This window comes from Eriocheir sinensis, chromosome 31 (assembly GCF_024679095.1).
Source record: "Eriocheir sinensis breed Jianghai 21 chromosome 31, ASM2467909v1, whole genome shotgun sequence".
NCBI classification, from domain to species: Eukaryota; Metazoa; Arthropoda; class Malacostraca; order Decapoda; family Varunidae; genus Eriocheir; species Eriocheir sinensis.
The window spans coordinates 97,484-109,595 of NC_066539.1; the positions used below are offsets into that span (position 1 = coordinate 97,484).

Here is a 12,112-nt window from a genome sequence, read left to right on the forward strand (position 1 = left end):
GTAGCCCACCCAGCTGTGTTAATTCTTTATTTCGGATTAGTCGATAAACAGATACCTTAGGAAACCTGGAGAAGGTAAACTGTAGCAACCAAGATATCACACATGCCCTGCCCCGCGGGGTAATATAGGAATATATCCCCCATAAGCCAAAAAGATCCTGGGCGTTTGCAGATAATTTATTAGTTATTTATCTAAACCAAACCTCATGGAGACAGTTCTGTCGGCGCGCATGTATACAGGGGTTGCGGGATGGGGAGGTGACGTCAGCTAAACCAGTCTACCAGCTTCACTGTTGTCACTGAGACATGGTTACAAGAATCCACTAAGCAGTTTTATTCTCTGAATGGCTATACCTCAACTCATTTAGTCAGAAGTAACAAGGAACATGGAGGGATTAGTATTTTTTTTAAAAATAAGATAAAGGCCGAGGTCCGAAGTCCGTTTTGCATTATTAATGATAATACTGAAATTTGTTCATCTTGCTAAATAAAGAAAATTCAGACTATGTTGTGTCAGTCATATATAGGCCTCGTAGCAAGCATATTGCTGTAAATTAATTCACTAATATTCTGAATGAGATACTACATAACTAATGAAATTTTCAGACGTACCAAATCAATTCTTCTAGGTGACTTCAACATTAACTTGCCTGAACACTCAACTCATCTCCCCACTAACTTATTTCTTAATACAATGCAAACCCTCACATATCCCAACCAACAAGATTTCCCGATGGTCCTGACCTTGGCCAACTTTCTCTGTTAGATCATATATGGACAAACTTTACTCCATTTTTTTTTCTGCCATCGCCCTTTACTGCATGTCAGATCACCTTCCCATACTCATTTATATTAACCAAAGAATCAGATCCAAACTTCAAACATAAGATTACATTTTGAAACTTAATACCCACACTCACAATCTTTTTACCAGTGAACTACATCAGATAAATTGGGAAGAAACAGTTTACCAAACACAAATGACAACTTTAACCTTTCCTTTAATACTATTTTTGCTCTGTATAACAAATGTTTTCCAATCAAAACAAAATATGTAACAGATAAGAGCCTTCAAAACCCATGGCTCACGAAAGGAATACTTAATTCAATCAAACATAAGAGTAATAAACAATCTCACATATTGTCTACAAACAATACAGAAATAGCTAAATACAAGTTATTCGAACTTCTAAATCGAATCATTATCGTCAATTCTTCTGTAATTTCAGAAATAATACTAAGAAAAATTGGCAATCGATCAGTGAGATCAAAGGTAATGCCTACAACAAAAATATCATTGAGACCTTGCACTACAAGAATTCCATAATAAATAACCCACCAGATATTTTGGAAACTTTCAGTAACTATTTCTCCAACATCACACCAGAACTTAACAGCAAACTTCCTCAATCCAATAGAAACCTAAAAGACAATCTAGAAGGTAATTACCCGAATTCTATGGTACTTCCTATTTTCTCCACCCATGACATAAAAGCAGTAAGTCACTAAGCAATAAGAACGTTGGTGTACATGATGTAGCAGTTTCAGTTATCGAAAGAAATTCTGATCTATTATCTCTTCCTTTGACTATTCTTTTTAATCAGCCTGTTGCAACTGGAACTTTTCCCGCTATGTTGAAGTTGCTATAATTACCCCTATTCACAAATCTGGACCTAATATATAATGATCCCAAAAACTGCAGATCATTATCTCAACTCTCAGTATTCTCTAAGATATTTGAATCTGTAATGAAGTCGCATTTAATGCAATACCTAGAAACCCTGCTCAGTTTGGTTTCAGACGCAAACGTAACACTTTTCAGGCCTTGAACATCTTCTGTACTGAGTTTTTATTACCGCTATTGATAATAAGCTTTCTTTTCCATAAATCTTTATTGATTTTGCTAAGGCATTTGACACAGTTAACCATATTTTTTTCTGAATAAAATGCATCACAATGGTATCCGTGGACCAATACTTTCATGGTTTAAAGATTATTTAGCAAATAGGCATCAACATATTGTCTTTAATGGTAAAACGTCATCCAATACTTCAGTCATTCTCATTCTTGGTGTTGCTTAGGGCAGCGTCCAAGGTCTAATATTAATTTTATTTACATCAATGATATTACAGTTATTTTTCCGAATACAAAACAATTTTATTTGCTGATGACATGACAATGTACTTAACTGGTCCATGTACAGAGCAGCTTGTTCTTAATGCCAACAATGAACTTGAAAACTCTATCAGTGGAATGGAGGCACACATTCCACGTACTTTTTCTACACCTCATAATAAAAAGCCTTCGTTTAACCACGCTTGTTCTCGTGCTATTAAAGATAGAGAGGCAGCTCACGAAAAGTACCAGAGCCTCCGCAGTCCTGCTAATCATGATCATAACATTTCCGCCCAGAAGCGTGCCAAATCTATTCTCCGACTTACCAAAAACTATTTCATAAATAGAAAGTGCCACAACCTCGCTTTTTCTATTTCTTCTAAAGACTTCTGGCACCTAACCCAAAATATCTCCTCCAATTTCACTTCTTCATCTTTCCCTCCTCTCCTTAACCCTGACGGCAGCACCGCCGTCTCATCTATCCCTAAGGCTGAACTCTTCTCTCAAACTTTCTGTAAAAACTCCACTCGGGACAATTCTGGGCATATTCCTCCTACTCTTCCCCCTCTGACTCCTTTATGCCTGTTATTAAGATTCTTAAGGCCTGATGGAGTGCCTCCTCTTGTCCTTAAAACTGTGCTTTCGTGCTGACACCCTTCCTGGTCAAACTCTTTCGCCTCTGCCTGTTAACATCTGCCTTTCTTTCCCGCTGGTAGTACACCTTCATACAGCCTACGCCTAAAAAGTGACCGCTCCAATTCCTCAAACTACTGACCTACAGCTTTACTTTCCAGTCTTTCTTCTTTCTTTGGATGACTCCGTAGGGGCCAGAGTAAGGGGGGGTGAGGGGTGGTGTGTGGGCGTCGGTGCGAAGAAAGACATGCTTTGATGAATGTAGATCTCGGGGGACGTAACGGTGACCTGGCGTCTTGTATGTTTGTTTGCACGGGGCGAATTTCCCGACGATGCTCATGAGGCGGTTGATGTCGTTGCTCGTAGGGGCGTTTGGGAAGAATTCGCCGGGTACAACGAGGGGGTCGCCGAAGACCATCTCGGCCAGAGAGACGTCGAGGCCCTCCTTTGGGGTAGTCCGAAGGCCGAGGAGGACCCAAGGAAGCTGTGAGGACCCTGTTGAGCTGTCGCATCGTGACATTAAGGCCGCCTTCAGGGTCCTGTGAAATCGCTCCACCATGCCGTTAGCTTCAGGGTTGTAGGCTGTAGTGTGGTGGACTGCTGTACCCAACAGCTGTCCCAAGGACGTATATAACTGCGACGTGAAGGCGGTGCTGCGGTCGGATGTGATATGCTCTGGAATGCCGAATCTGGCGATCCATCCGGAGAGCAGGGCCGCGGTGCAAGAGGCTGAAGTGGCGTCGGGCATTGGGACGGCTTCAGGCCATCTGGGAGAGCGGTGCACGATGGTGAAAAGATAACGGTGTCCTGCTGACTGAGGAAGGGGACCCACTACGTCCACGTGGATGTGGGCGAACCGTCTCTGAAGTTGGTGAAAGGATCCGCGGCCCGTCTCGGTTTGTCGGTGGACTTTGGATTTTTGGCAGGAAGAGCAGGATCGAACCCAGTTCCGCGCGTCGCGGGAGATGCAGTGCCACACGAACTTTTGTGTTAGCAGTCGTGCTGTCGCTCGTTGTGAAGGATGTGACAGGTCGTGGACGAGGTCGAAAACATGACGGCGAAGGGACGCTGGTATCCATATCGTGGTCGCTCAGTGCTGACGTCGCAGAGGATGGTGGTGCCGGAATCACCCAGGGGAACGTCCTTCCACTTTAGGGCTGTGAGTGATGTTCTCGCTGCTGTCGTCTCGGGGTCCCGTTGCTGCTCCTTGGCAAGGAGGTTGTAGTCGAATCCCAGTTGAACTGCGTCTATCTCGACTCTGGAGAGGGCGTCGGCTACGGGGTTCTTCCTGCCTGGGAGGTGTCTGAAGGTGCAGTTGAACTCGGAGATGGCTGAGAGGTGCCGGCGCTGTCGTGGAGACCAGGCGTCCGTCTGTCTAGTAAAGGCGTGAACCAAGGGCATGTGGTCGGTCTGGATGGTGAAGGTTGCACCCTCCAGGAAGTGGCGGAAATGGCGGACGGCTTGGTGGACGGCGAGAAGTTCTCTGTCGAAGGCGGAGTAGTTCCTTTCAGCCTTAAGGAGTTTGCGGCTGAAGAAACTCAAAGGGCGTGGCTGGCCGTGGGTAATTTGTTCCAAAACAGCGCCAACGGTAACGTTGCTGGCGTCCGTGGTGACGATGAGAGGCTTCCCGGGAACTGGAAAAGCGAGGAGGACTGCCGCGGCGAGGGCGTCTTTCGCTTTCTGGAAAGCGTCTGCTTGAGAAGGGCCCTACGTCAGGGGCCGTATACACAAATATTCTAAGAATAATACTAAGCCTTGCACTTAACAACTTTTAGCTAAGCATAGGCCCTTAAGTATTACTTAGAATTCCCCTTAGCGGACTCTAAGCTAAGTATTTTTTGAGCAAAATACCGGTATGAAGTGCATCGCCTAGCAAAACGATCACTTGCAAAAGCATTGTATATAGCTACCACAGTGCATATTATGCAAAGATGAAATAGCTATAATGAATTCAACACGTTATCTATCTGTACACAAAAGCTTGTTTGGAAACAATAGACACAACAGTGGAGAAAATGATCGACATAAACGAGTCTTCTTCTTCTTCCTCTTGTGGTCTTTATTGCCTATGATCGTTATATAGGTGCATCTTTTCATGTTTCCGGTGTACCTCCACTATTCTTTTATGTGTTTTGGCAAAATATGTATATTTCTGCCTCGACGTCGTCTCCTCAGCCGCCGGTGACAACAAAGGCGTAGCGCGAAGCGTATCACACGGAATTACCAAATAATAAAAGTAAACAAGTCAAAAACAAACTAAATCTAACCAGACCTGACCAAACCTAACTATACCTAGCCTATGACCAACCTAACCTGACCCCTATACCGCCAAAATGCAATGTGCTAAGATGCGTTAATTCACACTCCTCAATAGTTTGAAGTTTCTTCAATATTCAAGCTGTTTGTCACTGTACTGTATTCAGAGACCAACATACAACACATAATGCAATAGCCTCACGTGAGATGGCTACCATAATTTCAGACTCGTGTGTTCAGTGACTTTCTTGTTTATTTATTTTGATATATATCAACTTTGTCAGGTTACTCTGGTATATCTTTACCTCAGTGGGTCAAGGCACACAATCATTAGTACTATTATAAAATGTTCTAATGTTTCCCGAGCTTCTACACCTATCTGATGTACTATAGATAGGTATAGGTACTTCTCCATTCACAGAGGCCACTATTCTCAACTATCTTTGACAGGTCTCCCAATCACATTGTTTCACTCTGCTCCAGTGTCATCATATGCTTTCCCTCTCTGTATATTTCCTTTCTCCAAAGGGGATTGTCTTGAATTTCCAGTGTTATATTAATTTGGCCCACCGGTGTTCACTCATTTCCTCTCTTCTCTTTGAAACTCAGCTTCCCCTTTGTTAACCTTTCTCAGAAGCTTCACTCCATTTCCCCTGAGAGCATGTGAACACTATCATGCCAACTGGTCTTGAATGACTTCTAATCTCCCGACATCTTAAGTCTTAGTTTTGCTGACCCATACAAGATAGCTGTGGGGTTACTACTTTCCCCATCCAAAGGCAACTTCCATATTCATACTGGCTAATTTCCCTTCTCTACCACTGATGTTAACACCCGTCATTTTCCTTACCTTGGCTTCATTCAGTTTTCTTTGTGCTTTCTCCTATGGCCTCCTTGCTTATCTCAAATACTAAATAACCATGTGTTTCTATTACCTCTAAGATATTGTTTCCCAGCACCCGCTGTCCTACTGCTGGTGTGAATTTCCATTATTATGTTTAAAGATAAGTTTCCATTCCATACCAAAGTCATTTAGGATCAGGCAAAATCCTTCCACTAATACTACATCATCTGCATAACCTAGGCAAAGCAATACAACTTCTGATGTGTGGGGCTTTATTACTTTTGCCTATATCCACATATACACATGGAGGAGGGGGAATGATTATGAGCAGAAAGGATTGATTGATTATGTGGCAGTAGATGGAAGACTGAGAAAGGATATCTGTGACGCGAAGGTAGTAAGCGGGATGTTCGATGGCTCTGACCATCTTGCAAAAGTGGGTGTTTGAAAAGAAAGGTGAAGTAAAAAAGGAAATACTGAAGATAGAAAAGTTACAGGAAAAAAGAAATAAAGATGAGTATAACGTGAAATGGCAGATGCCTTAAGTGAAAAATGGGAAGGTGTGAAAGATAGTACAGATACTGAAAAAGTTTTTAGAACATTTAAAGAAGTAGTGTTAACTACAACAAAAAAGTGGTAGGGATGAAAGTGGTGAGAGATGGAAAAAGAAAAGGAAATTCATGGTGGACAGAAGAGATAAGGAGGATAGTAAGAGAGAAGAGGGAACTTTTTTAAGAAAACTTAAGAAAGAAATGTGGCTGAGCAAGTAAAAAGGGAAAGGAAAAAGAAATATAGAGAATGCAAAATGAAATTAAAACAAGCAATAAAAGAAAGTAAGAAGAGAGTTGGTGAAGACTTTGGAAAAGACTAAGTGAAAAATATAAAGGGAACAGGAAATCATATTGGAAAGAAGTAAAAAACGAAAGAAAAGCATCACCCCAATAATATTTCCCCAAGGAAAATTAATGAAGTTATGGGTGAGAATGGAAAGATGTTCAAAGACGGGGAAGCTGTGAAAGAGACATGGAGAGAATATTTCAAAAACTTAATGAATTTTGATGATGGACGTCCAGCAGCTGTAACAGCAACAGTTTTGAGCGGAGGTAGAGGAGGAGTATATAAAGAAAGAAGTATAACATATGAAGAAGTAAATCAGGCATTAAAAAGATGAAAAAATGGAAAAGCAGCAGGAACTGATGGAATCAATCAGATATTTTCCTTCAGGATGGTAGGAGAAAAAATAATAGCAAAAGGAAAGAAACTATACGCTGCCTTCATGGACTTTGAAAAAGCTTATGACAGATTCGATTGGATTGCATTGTGGGATGTTTTAAAGATTTATGGTGTGGGAGGAAAACTGCTTAGTGCAATAAAGATTTTCTATGAGGATGCATCTGCATGTGTCAAAATTGGTGGAGAAACAAGTGAACATTTTGAGATAAAGGTGGGATTAAGGCAGGGGCGTGTCATGTCACCATGGTTGTTCAATATTTATATGGATGGTGTCATGAGAGAAATAAAGGGCAAAGTTGGAGTAAAAATGTATGCTGAGGGAGGGTAGTGGGTGCTGAATTCAATCCTGTTTACTGATGACACAGTGCTCATTGCAGAAAATGAAAGTGACTTACAAAACTTGGTCAGTGATTTTCATAGCGTCTGTAAAAGGAGAAAGCTGAAAGTAAATGTCAACAAAAGTAAAGTGATGGTTTGTGAGGGGAGTAGAAGTGAAGTTGTAGATTTTGTATGCCCATATAGAGTGGGAACTGAATGTGAAAAAGAATGCAAAATAATTCTGAATGGTGAAGAAATGGAGGAGGTCAATGAGTTTAAGTACCTTGGATCAGTTATCAGTTGAAAATACAATAATAGTACCAACCCTCACATATGCAAGTGAAACATGGGCCTTGAATGAAAGTCAGAGGTCTAGAGTGCAGGCAGTGGAAATGAGTTATTTGAGGAGTGCTTGTGGTGTGAGTAGAATGGATGGAATAAGTAATGAAAGTGTGTATGAGCGTTTTGGAATGTGTCACGGGGGTGAAGGGAATAAGTGACTTTAAAGTGGTTTGGCCACATGGAGCGAATGGAGGAGAGTAAGATGACCAGAAGGGTGTATGTGAGATTGAGGGAGGGAATGTTAGAGGACGACCTCCAGTGAAATGGAGAGATAGGGTGCAGGAGTACGTTAGGGAGAAGGATGAGAGATCCTTGAGAAACTTTGAGCAGGCAAGGAGGGAGTGTCCGGATAGAGAAAGATGGAAACTCCTGCCGTGGCCATCCCCTGGTGGGAGCTCCTAAGGGCAGGCGTCGATGAGATGATGATGATAAATGAATTGAGAGGAATCACAGCAGAAATGTTGAAGTGTGGAGATGAAGTTACTATATGAATGGTCAAGATATGTGAAGTGGCCTGGGAAGGGGGGGGGAGGTCCCAGCAGACTTGACAAAAGCCATCATGGTCCCAGTTTACAAGGGGAAGGGCAGGAGAGGGGAGGTGGGAGTTGTAGGGGTATAAGTCTGCTGAGTGTAGGCTACCTGGAAAGGTATATGGAAAAGTCCTAATTGAGACTGCACAAAGACTTACAGAAGAGAAAATCAGTGAAGAACAAGGGGACTTCAGGAAGGGAAGAGGATGTGTTGATCAGATATTTTCCTTCAGGATGGTGTTTTATTAGAAAAAAATATTAGCAAAAGGAAAAAATACTATGCTGCCTTCATGGATCTAGTTATTCTAAAGAAAGTTTATGACAGAGTCGATTGGCTGGCATTGTGGGACGTCTTAAAGATATATGGTGTGGGAGGAAAACTGCTTTATGCAATAAAGTCTTTCTATGAGGATGCATCTGCATGTGTCAAAATTAGTGGAGAAACAAGTGAACATTTTGAGATGAAAGTGGGCTAAGGCAGGGGTGTGTCATGTCATCATGGTTGTTCAATATTTATATGGATGGTGTTATGAGAAATGAAGGGCAAAGTTGGGGAAATTGAAGTAAAAATGTATGCTGAGGGAGGGAGGGAAGTGGGTGATGAATTCAATCTTATTTGCTGATGACACGGTGCTCAATGCAGAAAATGAAAGTGACTTACAAAATTTGGTCAGTGTTTTTGATAGTGTATGTAAAAGGAGAAAGTTGAAAGTAAATGTCAACAAAAGTAAAGTGATGGTTTGTGAGCGGAGTAGAAGGGAGGTTGTAGAGTTTGTATGCCCATATAGAGTGGGCATTGAATGTGAAAAAGAATGCCAAATAATTTTGAATGGTGAAGAAATGGAGGAGGTTAACGAGTTTAAGTACCTTGGATCAGTTATGTGTAAGCATGGTGGTACAGAAGAAGAGAAAAGAGAAAGGGCATTGCAAGGATTGACTGATTGGAGGAGAAGCTGCGGATCCATCTCTGGCATGCCATCTCATTGTTGGGGGCTGAATTTCTCCATGGCATGGACTGGACCTCTGCCGGACAGCTGGAGAAAGCTGCCATGGCACAAACCCAACTGATGGAGACAACTGATTTCTTCTTCCACATCATGTTTGGCCCTGAAATATGAGTACAAGTTCAAATAAACAACATATATATATATATATATATATATATATATATATATATATATATATATATATATATATATATATATATATATATATATTAATTGGGATGTTTTTCTTGATTAGTGTACTATACTAAAAGAGGTTAACCTGGTAGCTGCAGGGATCATGTTTCTTAAAGGCCCCTCCGAGCGAGACAAATGAGAAAAAATCATCACTCCATAAACCATTTCATAATATATATCAACACATTTGTGATCAGTTTATGCATCATCTATTTTTGGGGTTTATATCATGACAAAATGTGGCCCATCGCTGGTACACGGTAAAGCCACAAATTTGGCCTGTTGCTGCTACCAGGTTAAGTTGGACTATGAATGGACAGATGTTGTTTTAAGAGCATCTGAAATAAACTTATGGGACTGATATATGATAATTAAATCTGTGATATTTATTAAGATGTGTCCAGTGATTTAATTGGCAAAGAATTGCAAAACACAAGCTAAGAAAATAAAAGTACTGAACTGATTGACGTATCGACACGGAAATGGCCGTCGGAGAAATAAGAATGGATTAGTAATTAATATACCCAAGCAAGAACTAAAAGACATTGCATCGACATAAGTATATGATAGAATAACAGGCATTATCTACATGAGTTATTTACTGCACAGTGCACACTATATGGGCTGGCAACATTGTCTTATTTTCTAGCAATTGAAGTTGCTTATATTGTGCATTATATTCTTGCATGGGAATGACTGCTTGATGCTGGATGATAAAAACTAAATGATTAAACAATAATGTTATGTGGCGAATACCAGCTTGAGGTCACTCTAGGTCTAGGAGGACTTGCTCGTTGTTGTCAATGTCATCACGATCACTGCAAATAGATACATTACAATTAGAAATGCTTTGGTACCTGCCCTATATCTATTTCTATACTTGTCCAGAAGTCAAAACTCTTGACTCATGGACCAATTTGCAATTTTTTTTGTTCAAAAAGATTTTAGCATTGTTGATTGACTTTAATAGCTATTTGGGAGTAAGACTAAGAATAATCATAAAATTCACTTTTAGATCTTCATAAGAAAGGAAGCTGCAAATAACAAAAGCCATAATATACTGTGAACTAATTAATTTTAAATGTGAAAAAAAAGACATGACCAAAACAAATTAAACAATACTACAATGCTAGCTAGCATGGGTATTAGTATCATTTTGCAACACCCAGGAATTCCTGGGAGGTATTTTACAGAAAGGATAGCTACCGTTCGTTAAGTAGGATCAATGAGGTTAGGTGACGTTTATAATTTTTTGTTAAGTTAAAATAAGGCAACATTCTGAATGATAGTTAGTTTGGTAAAAAATTTACGTCCAAAATCAAAATGTTTGTTTAAAAAATAGTCAGTAACACAAATCGGAAATTTATCTGAGTTAGGAGAGGTGAACTTATATTAAGTTAGGTATGTCAGAGCAAGGTTTCTAAACAAGTTGATTTAGGATTAAAGGAAAAAAGTCATAAGTGATGCAAGCTTGAGTACTAAAGCAAGTTCGGTTTAAGAGCTCCCGGTACGTCAAATTGATTTGGTTTGGTTACTAAAATAAGCAAAGGAAGGTAATTTTGTTAGACACTTCTGACATTTAAGTTAGGTTAAAATATCAACTTTTCTAAATAATTGCTGATTTGGTTAAAACTGGCTATCTTAAATAACAGATTAAGTTGAAATAACTATATGTCAATGATAAATTTACCCAGGTTAGGTTTGGTTTATCATTGCTGGGAGGTTAGTCAAGTAAAAATTAAATAACAGACACTAGTGACCCAAATAGGTATTGTTTAGGGTTTGGTAAGATTGGTGGGAAACGTTTGTTGAAGTCAGTCACAAGATTAACAGGTGTGTTAGGTTTAAAGAGTTGAATATTGTAAAGGATAAGTCTGGCGAGGTAAAATATTGGCTCACCTGTGTTCGTTCCTTGGGCAGGAGTCTGTGGCTGGTGTTGATCACAGGTAAGATACACGTGCACCAGTGATGACTGGACCTTCACAGACTACCTAAGGTGAGTGATAACAGACACTGGATGCCCTCCAGGCGATGGCTGGGGCTGTATAACGCCAGCCACACACCGCACACCCGCGGGCTTCCAGCAAGGTTACTCCCAGGGCTCCTTGTGTGACAGCCTGTGGATGGTGGCAGGCGGTCACCAGCCATCGCTTGGAGGGTCTCCAGTGTCTGTTATCACTCAATCTCTGTCAGTCTGTGAAGGTTGCACCTGCATTTCACCTGTCAGCGAACACCACTTCAGTCGTGATGGCCATGTAGGTGTTTCCAAGGTCCGCCTCGCCGAACCACTCATCTCAGCACGGTCAGCACAGTCCACAGATATTTCAGGATGAGTTTCAAATCATTACACGCCTCCAATTCGTCTAGACGAGGCAGATATATTAGGAGGTGATGCCTTTCATCCCGCTGTAATCCACCATGTTGCAATACTTATGCATTTTTAACGGTGCTAAGGGAGCCCCTTCCCCGCCTTAAATTTTCCGCCCGCTAAGTGCTCCAGCTTCAGCGTTAAGCGGCCCAGCGCCATTTTAAGTAGAAAACTTAACGATTCTTTGCCGTTAAGTGCACTTAGCGATGCTAAGAACTTTTGTGTATACCGCCCCTCAGGTCCTTGGGTTTGCCTGCTAGTACTGCGTATAGTGGCGCCATGGTGGAAGCGAT

The 12,112-nt window shown here is 41.1% G+C and overlaps 1 long non-coding RNA gene across 1 annotated transcript; it reads right to left on the minus strand.

Annotated features, from left to right (window-relative positions):
* Nucleotides 1–6,102: 6,102 nt before the first annotated feature.
* LOC127005774 (uncharacterized) lies at nucleotides 6,103–11,473 on the minus strand. Its single transcript, XR_007758897.1, has 3 exons — nucleotides 11,351–11,473; nucleotides 10,208–10,269; nucleotides 6,103–9,377 (listed from the first exon to the last, which is right to left on the minus strand). It is a non-coding gene; the product is annotated as an uncharacterized LOC127005774 (long non-coding RNA).
* Between the last annotated feature and the right edge of the window lie 639 nt (nucleotides 11,474–12,112).